The sequence below is a fragment of the Phoca vitulina genome, unplaced genomic scaffold, assembly GCF_004348235.1.
Source record: "Phoca vitulina isolate PV1807 unplaced genomic scaffold, GSC_HSeal_1.0 scaffold5, whole genome shotgun sequence".
NCBI classification, from domain to species: Eukaryota; Metazoa; Chordata; class Mammalia; order Carnivora; family Phocidae; genus Phoca; species Phoca vitulina.
Window position 1 is genome coordinate 67230687 of NW_022589708.1, and position 10281 is coordinate 67240967.

The following is a 10281-nucleotide window of genomic DNA, read 5'->3' on the forward strand; positions in this document are numbered from 1 at the left end:
TGGCTCAGCGGGGGGCCTGCTTCTCCCTCTGCCTGCAGCTCCCCATGCTTGTGCTCTCTCTCTCTCTCTTTCTCTGACAAATAAATAAATAAAATCTTGAAAAAAATAATTCAGTGTGTTTGTGTGTATGTTTATGTGTATCTTTGGGGAGAAGGGCTCTTTTCTTTCCATCTGGTATCAGCCATCAGCTCCAAGGTAAGCCAAGATGGGTGCCTACAAGTACATCCAGGAGCTATGGAGGGAAAAGCAGCCCTATGTACTGTGCTTTGTTTGCAGGGTGCACCACTGGTAGTACTCCTAGTTCTCTGAGCTCCACAGGGCCTCCCTACCTCACTCAACCCACCCAACTGCTTGAGAAAGTGCACAGACGGGCGTATAAGGCCAACCAGGGTTATGTCATATATCGGATTCATGTGCAATGTGGTGGCTGCAAATGCCCAGTTCCTAAAGGTGCTACCTACAACTAGCCTGTCCATCGTGGTGTTACCATATAAAGTTTGCCTGAAGCCTTCAGCCTGTTGCAGAGGAAAGAGCTGGACACCACCGTGGGGCTCTGAGAGTCTTGAATACTTACTGTGTTGGCAAAGATTCCACATACAAATTCTTTGAGGTTATCCTCCTTGATCCATTCTACAAAGCTATCAGAAGAAATCCTGACACCCAGTGGATCACCAAACCAGTCCACAAGCACAGGGAGAGCAAGAGCCGTGGCCTTGGAAAGGGTCACAAATTCTGCCACACTATTGGCTATTCTTGCTTTCCGACATGGAGAAGACACAATACTGTCCAGGTCTACCATTACTGCTAATATAAGTAATGTTGTAAAGTTCTTACCTAATAAACAATTTAGGACAGTCGAAAAAGAAAAAAAATATTTCATCTCCAAAAGGTCAGGGATCACAATCAAAGAGCATTAGAACAAAAAGAATCGTACAGAGATTATTTTATTCTTCACGATTAAATGATTACGAAGCTGTTTCTACATGTTGAGCGCCTTCTATGTGCCAGGAAGTGTGCCGGCCGATTTATTTATATTTCATTATTTAATTTAATCTAATCCTTACAACAACCTCATATTAAGGTGGCATAAGCAGTGGTAAAAAGATGAAATTTAGAATCAGACAGAATTGGATTCTAATTTCACCTCTGTTGTTTACTATCTCTGTGATATTAAATAAGTGTCTTAACCTCTTAAAGCTTTTGCATTAAGTGTTAACAAGAGTCACAATACCTCCATCATAACATATTACTAAAAGAACAAATAAATATAACGTACGTAAGATGTCTAATACCTAGTAAACTCTCAAAAGTAAGAATTATATTGCTTATTTTATGTAGATAATGAAATTGGGGTTCAGAGAGGTGAATTGATTTGTTTAAGATCACTTGTAAGTGGCTGAGCCAGGTTGAGTTAAGACAGCCACTCCATACCTTATCTTATAAATGCCCATTTCTTTTTTTTTAATTTTTTAAAGATTTTATTTATTCATTTGACAGAAAGAGAGAGAGAGAACAAGCAAGGTGGGGAGGGGCAGAGGGAGAAGCAGGCTCCCCACTGAGCAGGGAGCCCAAGGCAGGGCTCGATCTCAGGACCCCGGGATCATGACCTGAGCTGAAGGGAGACGCTTAATGATTGAGCCACCCAGGTGCCCCTAAATGCCCATTCTTACACTTCCTTACTCATCCCTATAACACTTGTTACACCTAAGTAGTTAAATAAGGTGTACTTGTGGTAGATTAGTTGAAGGCAGAGATATTAACGTCAGTAATTAGAAAAGGCTCTCTCTGTGCACCTTACTATCTAAATAAGATTGGTTAAGCTTTCAATTCCATCCCCTGAGGAAGTTCAAATTGCACTGAGATTTCCAAGAAGTCTTAGAAGGTCCACATTCCCATGGCCTCCTCTGTTCCTGGGATTCTGCCTGTGTTATCTTGATCTCATACCTGAGATAGTCTTATGACTAAAGGCAGAATCTTCTGAGAGGTTGTCATACCTCCCTTTTCCCAAGGAGAGCTTCACTCCCAGTAAGGGGATGACCACTCACACTGGGATAGAGAGACCACATAAACAAATACTATCACAAACTGTCATACCTTCCATTTGTTCTCCTAAAAGCCCATTTATCTTTCCTAAAGCCCATTTGTTTTCCCACAGAAGCCCTTTCTCCCTGCTCCCTTTCCACTATAAAGTTGGCATACAAACCTCTATCTCTAGCTGTTTGGGGAACCTCTTCATCTGAATGCTCCCCCACACAAAATAAACTTTTCTCCTGTTATTTTGTCTACTTTCGGTTAATTTGCAATTCCCCCCCATCCTTATCACTGGAATTAAGTTGGCAGAGGGAACATTTTTCCTCCCAACAAAAGTTTCATGTATCTCATACATGTACATGGAATAGACTTTCTTAAGATCTGAGAAGTAAAAAGGGACAGTTGAGTTTCAATTATTGTCTTTATTATGAGACCATGTGTCCTTCCCTGACACCTACATGCAGACTTTTCCAGTCAAAGTCATCAAGGAGTCCAGCAGACAAGGTCCTTCCTTTTACTTTATTTTATTTTATTTTATTTTTTTTAAAGATTTTATTTATTTATTTGACAGAGAGAGACACAGCGAGAGAGGGAACACAAGCAGGGGAAGTGGGAGAGGGAGAAGTAGGCTTCCCGCGGAGCAGGGAGCCCGATGCAGGGCTCGATCCCAGGACCCTGGGATCATGACCTGAGCCGAAGGCAGACGCTTAACGACTGAGCCACCCAGGCGCCCCTACTTTATTTTTTTTAAAGATTTTATTTATTTATTTGACACAGAGAGAGAGAGCACAAGAAGGCGGGGGCAGCAGGCAGAGGGAGAGGGAGAAGCAGGCTCCCCGTGGAGCAGGGAGCCCAATGCAGGGCTCAATCTCAGGACCCCGGGATCATGACCCGAGCCGAAGGTAGATGTTTAACCAACTGAGCCACCCAGGTGCCCCTAGGGTCCTTCCTTTTTTTTTTTTTTTTAATTTTTTATTGTTATGTTAATCACCATACATTACATCATTAGTTTTTGATGTAGTGTTCCATGATTCATTGTTTGCGTATAACACCCAGTGCTCCATTCAGTATGTGCCCTCTTTAATACCCATCACCAGGCTAACCCATCCTCCCATCCCTCTCCCCTCTAGAACCCTAAGTTTGTTTTTCAGAGTCCATCGTCTCTAATGGTTTGTCTCCCCCTCCGATTTCCCCCCTTCATTCTTCCCCTCCTGCTATCTTCTTTTTTTTTTCTTAACATTTATTCCTTTTAATAAACACCTTCCTTCAAAAGTAGCTGTGCCTGTAGGTAATGCTTTCTCTTAAATATATTTACAGTTGTCAGTGTACTCATGGGCATATGTTTCATTGTGTTCCACTGGGGTCTTATTGTTCTCTGCTCCTCATGGCATACAAAGTAATCTCATTGAGGGACTAAAAGGGCTGCATGATTTTCATATGGTTTGATTGCTTTGGGGGTGAATCATATGCTATAGAAATATTTTCGGGGCACCTGGGTGGCTCAGTCATTGGGAATCTGCCTTCAGCTCAGGTCATGATGCCAGGGTCCCGGGATCGAGCCCCGCATCAGGCTCCCTGCTCAGCAGGAAGCCTGTTTCTCCTTCTCCCACTCCCCCTGCTTGTGTTCCTGCTCTTGCTCGCGCTCTCTCTGTCAAATAAATAAATAAAATCTTAAAAAAAAAGAAATATTTTCATATTGAAGAATTTGTGAAGAATTTTCTGAATATCTTTCTCTCAAAAATTTTTATCTTTCTCACCAGAATATAAACTCCTTGAGATAAGTGATTGGTCCATTTTATTCATTCCTGTATTCCTCGTATATAAAACTCAGGACCTAGCACATAATAGGTATTTAACAAATATCTGTTGAATGAGTGATTGGATGACCTCCCATCACCATTCCTACTGCCATGATCTCTCTCTCACAGTCCTTTATCTGGGCTGGTACTTCAGCTTCTCATCTCCTTAGGAACAGGCTCCACTCCTTCCATCTATTGTCATCATCAGTGTTTGCTTCCATATACAGCAAACCTATTTATTCTATTCCCCTCTTTAAAGACTTCTACTCACTTCCTATTTTCTGAGGGAAACACACACACACACACACACACACACACAAAAACAAGGAGAAACTCTTTAGGTAGTCCACAAGGACTTCTGTGATCTAGACCCGGCTTGCCTCTTGAGGTTCTCGTCCAATCCCCCAACATGATGCTCAGGGACCCCATGGTTGAGTGAGTCAGCATCTCACCATCTGATTAATAAATAGACTAAAAGTCAAAGTGGTTAATATGCCTCAAGTCACAGAGATTACATTCTTTACACTTTATCATTTGTCCTTAATGCTCCCTTTTGTTCTTACATTTAAGCCTCTCCTCTCCACAAAACCCCAACCCTTCCTTTACACCTCAGCTTCTTTCAGAATATTCCACGTCTCCCAACAATCTCCACCCAGTTTTAGGTCCTAACCTCCTGGAATTTTAACCTCTTTTCTAGACATCTAGAATATCTGGAAAGAGCAGCTCTGGCCAGGGCTGGATTCCATACCAGGCAGGACATGACCCAGCCTAAGAAGTTCTTGACTTGGAGCTTCTCATGGTGTAAAGCCAATTGGCTTTCTCACTGAATTAATTTTATTAATTCAAAGTCCAACCCAATTATTAATTTATAATAAGCAATACAAGTAACCTGGCTCTTAATGGTATACTTTTAGCCTGAAAGAGTTAATAGGGCTTGCAGATTAACCACAGGGGAGCTTCTGGTCCTGTTCATTAAGACATTAGGGATTCCAGCAAGTGTTTGGAGCTACAAATAAACTAGTTTTCTGCTAAGTTAGCCATCTGGGATTGTCCCCAGGAAGGTTCTAAAAGTCAGAAAATTCTCATGATGAAACAACCTCTACATTTCTAACAGCAGCTGCCAGGATCTCACCAGGTGATTTCCAAGGGTAGCCCCAAATAATGTACACCACAATTTGACAAGCTTCAGTGTCAGGAGAACAATCAACTTTCCCTAAAACAACTGGGTTTTTCTTGATTCTTCCCTAAACTTGATTGGTTAACTGTGGCCTCTTATATATCTACACATCCTACACAAACCTAAAATATCAGGAAAATATATTTAATTTACTTGACCCAAATAACTGATGATTCTTTTTTTTTTTTTAAGATTTTATTTATTGATTTGACAGTGAGAGAGCACAAGTAGGCAGAGTGGCAGGCAGAGGGAGAGGGAGAAACAGGCTCCCCAATGAGCAGGGAGCCTGACATGGGGCTCAATTCCAGGACCGTGGGATCATGACCTGAGCCCAAGGCAGACACTTAACCAACTGAGGCACCCAGGTTCCCCTACCTGATGATTCTCAATTGTTTATCCCACCTGCCACCATTTCTTTCCAGAAGAATAGCATGTGTTTCTTTTGGTATAGCAAAATGAAAGCTAAGTCCCTGAAATTCTGGGTATTTGGTAGTAGAGCAATCTTATCTTCTCTATATTATCTAACACAGATTTTCAGCTTCAGTTTGATCATCTGCATTAGGATAAACATTTGGATTTTTCTGGATTTCCACTCATAGGCCAAATTCCTACAACTAAAGAACTACTGAGACTATCAAGAATCACCGGAACCATCCAGATTATTTCAGAAAGAAAAAATGCTTATGTCTAAATGACACAAAATAATTATTTTATTCCTGAATTTTTCTGTAGTAATGGAAATACAATAATATTCTATTCATGCAATGTTTCCTGAGGAAATAATAGAACATTATTTCAGACATTAGAAAAAAAACTCCCTTTACCTATGTTGTGGGAGAACACCTTCGGCAGTTGGTTCTTTAGTAAGGTGGCAAAGCATATGTGCAGTGATGCCAAGTCATTTTAACTTCTGCAGATGTCACTGAGGAGAGATGTTCACACTACTCAGTGAGAATCTCATTGGTGTTTTGTGTGAAAATTTCTTATGCCATCAAACATCTCAGCAGAGAACAGTTCATAGACTGTGTCAGAGAGACATCTTACCAAAGAGATACAGAATTTTAACTTCTTAAAATTGTGAAGAGTTTCATTTTCTAAGACTTCTTCCAGGAATGTAAAATACCTGGTTGGTAAAATTTAAAATCCTGTCAAATCATGTCTCTGGTATCATAAAAATCTTTTCTTTGCTAGATTCAAGCAGTAAAATTTATGACTTTTCAAATAAATAATGTGGTAGAAAATGGTTTCATGGGAGTCTCCAAATGACTGACAAGTTTTAAGGTTGCAGGCTAGATGATATCTTTTGCTATTGAGGTTTTTTCACAAAGAGGAGAAATTTCCACAGGAGAATTCTAATAAGAAATGGAGTCTCAGCCCTTTAACTTCTTAAGGAGTGAGTCTAATGATTGGAGGAGATATGTGGATACCAGCATATCAATGCACAATTGATTTGATTCTATACATCCTTGAGTACATTTTTCCTCCCATATTTGTGTGTGTGTGTGTGAGAGAGAGAGAGTGTGCATATGCATAGGGATAGTGTACTTAAACTGGATGAAGGTGTATAGTCAAGGAGTATACTTTTATTACCTCATCTTTGAATTTGATCTTATCTTCTCTGCATTATCTACACACTGATTTTCAGTATCTAGGTAATATAATATCTTGAAAGGATGGTGTTGTAAGAATTAGATTAGCTTTTCCAAAGTGATTTCAGCATTTTAAACCAGCCTTTTTCAACTGAGATTCTGTGACAGAATCAAATCCTATAAAAAATTTGAATGACTATTTTCTTCACTCTGAGGATGGTACTTAGCTAGTACCATTTTATTTTTTTTTAAGATTTATTTATTTATTTGAGAGAGAGAGAGAGAGAGCATGAGCAGGGGGAAGGGCAGAGGGAGAGAGAGAGAATCCTCAAGCCGACCCCCACTGAGTGTGGAGCCCAATGTGGGGCTCGATCCCAGCTAAGATCATAACCTGAGCCAAAATCAAGGATCGGCCATTTAACCAACTGAACCATCCAGGCACCCCTATTTAGTACCATTTTAGATGCATAGAAAGAAGTCAATTCATTACATACAATGAATACCTTAGGGTATATATGTGTATATGTGTATTTATACATGCATTTTATATAGTTATAAATGTGTAATATATATAATTAGATAAAGTTCTGTAATACATTAAAAGTACAAATTATAATTTTGTTATATATAAATAAAATCACACACACACAATTCAGAGAATGGATATGACAGTAGTAAAGTTAGACTCAGGCTGTCTAATACACTGCAATAGAAATGCAATATTTTAAAAAATTATTTCACATCTATTCTGTTCATGTAATTTTTACTTCTACACAACAGTTGTATTTTAGCCCATTTCACAGAGGCAGAAACTGAGTCTCAGAGGATATGGTACTGGTCTCCAAAAAGAGCTCCTCAATGAACCATATATCCTGGTATTCTGGACTGAGACTCTTTTCAACTAATAGAACGTGGCAGATATAAAGCTGTGTGTCTTGTGAGGTTAAGTGGGAAGAAGTCTTACAGCTTCAGCCTTAATCTCTTGGAAATTAAGGAGCCACTTGGAACCCCAGCATTGGTATGAAGATTATTTTAAGCCTAAGACATTTGAGATTCAACAGATGCAGAAAGAAGCCTTCTCTGAGTGTCTGTTATCTAACGAAAAACAACTTCTGGGAAATGAGGCTGCCATAAATTCCTTCTTTAGAGTGAATCTATTGCCAAGAGGAGGAACTAGCATAAACCTACCATTGATCCCCTCTCTAGGAGTTTTATGGCCCTGAAGAAGACCAAAAGATCACTCATACCTGAATAGACAAACATTATCACAAGCTTTCTTATCTCCTGTTTGTTCTCCTAAAACCCCATTTGTCTTCCCTAAAGAAAAGTTTCTTTTCTTTTCTTTTTTTAGCAAATTTTTAAAAGATTTTATTTATTTATTTGAGAGAGAGAGAGAGCAAGAGCATGAGCTGAGGGGAAGAATAGAGGGGGAAGGAGAAGCAGACTCCCTGCTGAGTTGGGAGCCCAACATGGGGCTTGATCCCAGGACTCTGGGATCATGACCTGAGCCAAAGGCAGACACTCAACTGACTGAGCCACCAGGTGCCCCAGAACTTATTTATTCCTTATGAGCATTTCCCCCTCCCTTTTCTTTACTAAGTTGTATATATAAGCCTCTAACTTTACTCATTTAACCAGCCAGCTACTTCTTTTTTTGGCTACTGTATATGTAAACCTTTTTGCCCCATTAATCTGCCCTTTTTTTTTTTTTCCAGTTTAATTTGCAGGCCCCTGGATAATGAACCTGGGAGGACAGAGAAAAAGTATTATCTTCCCAACAAAACACTATCTCTTAGAGCCTGAGCCTCCAATGCAGAAGTCCAGCTGTCCTGAAACTACCCCTCTGTGAGGAAGTCCAACCTAACCAGGTGGACAGGCCAGGTATAGAGAGAATAATGCCAGCTCATAGGTACCAGGCTTGTGAGTGGAACAGTCTCGGGCCCTCCAAACCAAAGAAGTCAGCAGCCAATACTACAATGATTCCACATGGAGAAGAATCACCCAGTGGAAACATACCTGAATTTCTAACCTATTAAATTGTGAGGCATAATAAGATGATTGTTGTTTTAAGTCACTAGGTTTTGGGTAGTTTGGTATATGGTAGTAGATAACTGTGACAGGGAGGTTAAGTTGGCATGTTCTAGACTTATAGTTTCTTAGCAGCCAAGCCAGAAGAAAGCCAAGATTCCTAACCTGCTGTTCCCAAGCCAGCTTTAACTTTGAGGCACTGAAATACCTCATGGTGAGAGTTCAAAAGCAAGAAGTGCTCACTGTCCCCAGGACCCCTGGGCACCATGTCAGTGATTAATTCTCCTCTGTAACATTCTGCTTTTATTGAAAGAAGATAATCATGATGACTGTAATCCTATCTACCATTTTATACCTTAGTTTGATTAACTTCACAAATTTTCCCATGGGAGTAGCTTGATAGAGGAAAAAGAAAAACGTTACTGTGATTTGGGGTTGGGACAGTTTGAAACTGAAGAGAACGCCCAGTTAAACTTGAATTCCAGATAAAAAACAAATACTTTTCTAGTATAAGTGTATACTATTCAATATTTGGGACATTCTCATGTTTTCAAAAGTAGCAGGCATTTATCTGAATTTCAAATTTAACTGAGATTCTTATATTTAATCTGGCAGCTCCTGGTTAGGGGAAGTTTATGGGAAAAGGAGGTTGAGGTTGTAGAGAAAAACATTTTTTTACTTCACAGTATTGTCTAGGGCCAGTCCTTTGTAGCCCATTATTTTGTCCAGTAGTCCACTTATCCTAACATACAAGAGGGTGTGGCAGCTTTAATGCTGAAACATTCCCGTGGCTGGAAAAGCACTCAGATCCTCTGCTTTGTGAAAAGTGAGTTGACAGCCTTTATTCCATGTATAAAGCATGACTTATACCTTTCTGCATGATTTATCAAAGGCCACATGTTTGAACTTGGAGCATAGCTTGAAATTCAAAAGCATACAAGAAAGTCACAAAGCCCAAGTACTTGACTCATAAAGAGACTTGATTATAACTGTGTGTAAATTAAGATGAGCAATTTGAAAACTTGTTAGAAACTCACAATAGCAAGAAAGGACAGCTGACCTTAAATAAGGTGACAGCAGAACTATAAGACAAACATATCAAGAATTCCAAAAGCCATTTGGGTAAGAGTCCCCCACCACCACCCACCACTTCAATTGTTCCTGTTGGCAAAACTATCAAAGTCAATACAAACAGCAGATACATCTTGGTGACCTTAAATCAATGAGAGAGTACATAATTTAGTATATTTAGTTGAAGAGGGAGAATAGTGTACAGCCATCTTGAAAAAAAAAGACAGTTTAAATTTTCAAAAAATTTCATGGGAAAGGACTGATGGTTAAAACATAAACTTCTTTGATTGATCTGGAAAACTCACATATGTGAATTCCTTAAAGATGTCCCATTAAAAGAGGTTTTGGGTCTAAGACTATGTTTTTGAACTACAATGCAAACACACTTCTGTGACATGGTCCTTTGGCATATTCTCTCGGCACCTGTTTTCATGTAAGGCATTAACATGTCAGAATAAAGAGAGAGAGAAAGAAAAGAATGGGAAGGGAAGGGAAGGGAAGGGAAGAAAGGAAGGAGAGGAAGGAAGGAAGGAAGGAAGGAAGAAGAAGAAGAAGAAGAAGAAGAAGAAGAAGAAGAAGAAGAAGA

The 10281-nt window shown here is 39.7% G+C and overlaps 1 pseudogene; it reads left to right on the forward strand.

Moving 5' to 3' along the window:
• Nucleotides 1-205: 205 nt before the first annotated feature.
• LOC116631251 lies at nucleotides 206-808 on the forward strand (annotated as a pseudogene).
• The last annotated feature ends 9473 nt before the right edge of the window (nucleotides 809-10281 follow it).